Source organism: Lingula anatina, chromosome 2 (assembly GCF_051362555.1).
Source record: "Lingula anatina isolate TDL-2025a chromosome 2, LinAna3.0, whole genome shotgun sequence".
NCBI lineage: Eukaryota > Metazoa > Brachiopoda > Lingulata > Lingulida > Lingulidae > Lingula > Lingula anatina.
The window spans coordinates 25,218,761-25,220,940 of NC_141768.1; positions in this window are offsets into that span (position 1 = coordinate 25,218,761).

Below are 2,180 nucleotides of genomic sequence, written 5' to 3' on the forward strand. Positions count from 1 at the left end.
AACACTTTGTTGCCTTTCTGTTGTAGTTACACCATTATTGGACAGAGGCTGTTTGATAGTATATCATATTACAGGAGCAGATCCGTAGCTATTTTCTGATAGTGTTCCAAATTATCTTTGTTGATCCATCCTCCAATTTTGACCGCCTTCCAACAGAAAAAAATTTGACACCTGTCAATGTAAACTTGAAAATCTGATCGTCTTCTGGAAGAAGTGACACACATAAGAGGGGCTGGCCACTGTAAGGCTCTGTTCTCACAACTTTTAGATCGATCTATCACCGCGGGGAGTCTCACTAGATTACTGTCAGATAATCCGCCTTAAGTGTCCATCCCCGCCTACTACAAGCTATAAGGGGTAATTAACTTTCGTGTCCGCCCGGCTGACAGCTATTTAGCGTGAACACCCAGGGAGTTAGGTCGATCCAATGTAGGTCGATCTAATCTATGAGAATGGGGTGTAAGACTCCTTATGACACAACCTGCATCTTCTGTAGACCAACTTATGAGCTGTGCACAGAATGAAGTTGGCCTGAACTCCTCTCCCACGTACACTACAGGGGAATGCCCCCGACTCCTTCACCTCGTCCTTGTTATTGCCCCCCCCCCCCCCCACCATACTGTATATATTAACATTTTTTTTTATTATTTAAAGTGAACGAGCGGAATAATTGTTTGTTTTAGTGGAACTTAACTTACATCAGTCTAGCAGCTTTAATCACTAAAAAAATCACTAGATTAGAAGGGAGTAAGATGTCTACTCTAACGTTTCAAAAATGTCTAAAGTGTAATTTTTTTAATAACCCAAAAAACTAGCTTGTGGCTACTTTCGCGGTGTCGCCCAGCTTTTGAAAGCTGAAAAATAAACTTCATGACGTCTTTGATCGTCTTTGTTGCAGGTCACATATTTTAGTTGTTTGATGTTTTTGTAATATTCAGTTATTTCGATGAAAAGCTTGACGTTATGGTGACAGGACACAGTCAAATGTTTTACACGAAACTCAGCAATCGGCATTCTCTTATTAAAAGGCCCCTTTAAACTGGACGGCGCCCTTTCTGTATCTCTTGGTACGGCCCCATTTTAGAGCGAAATATATAAACATTAACGTGCTGAAAACTGGCCGATTATTGAGCATTCATTCTGCAGCTAAAGCGATGTTTGTAGCCTACCTCCTTTCTACGATCACAGTGATGTCAGTTTCATGATCGCAGAAAGGACGCCGTCCAGTGTAAGGGGGGCTTAGAAAGATATTTAAAAAATCTTTGTTACCTGGCATTGTGAAAAATATACTTGAAGTTGGGGACAAAATGAATCAGTAAAATAAATGTGTACAAAAAAAAACTGAAGAGAGCTAACGCCAAAATGTATTAGGTAGCCTATTATTATGGGAAGGTATTAGGTAGCCTATTATTATGAAAAGGTGTTTTTAAAATGCTTTATTTCTTAACAAAATATCAGGATGCATCATTACAGAGAACGGTCTGTTAGGTTAGGCCATCGGACTCGAATCTGCTTATTTCCATACATCTCTATTCAAGCTAGAAAAAAAAACTTATGAGTATTAAATTGAACCCTTCATTACTGCCTGTCTCCCATTTAGAAAATACAATCGACTCATTAGATGAATACATTTAGCAAACCGATATGGCTTAATGCTCGTTCATGCACCACAAAAAAAAACGCTCTCTTTTTTTACCCCCCCCCCCCCTCCCCATCTCCCCTCCCAAACATCTTTCCCTGAAGTCGAGCGAACACTTGCGGAACGCTTTGGTAAACTATCGTGTTGTGCACCGCCCTGCCCTGGACAGAATGGAGCGTTCACGTGAGTACACCTCTGGCTAGCTTACATGTACCAAAACCACGGATATAGCAATATATATGTCATTAGTGACACAGTTTGTTTTATGTCTAATGCGTCTCCGGTAAAGGTCTCGCTCTTTTAGTTTGGATTCGTAGTCTCTGAGCAATAAGCCTTTTCGTGTTCTTTTTGCACAACGGCTCAAATGACTACATGTATATAGTAACATGGGCTGTAGGGGGCGCCATCTTTTTCGCTCATTTATCACCTGGTTCTGTCACGAGGTGTAACAGCAAATCCCGTCAGTGATGAAAGTTCCCATTAGTGGGTGTTAAGCGCGAAAATACGAGGGGATCTTTGGCATTTTTAAATACTGGCCGAT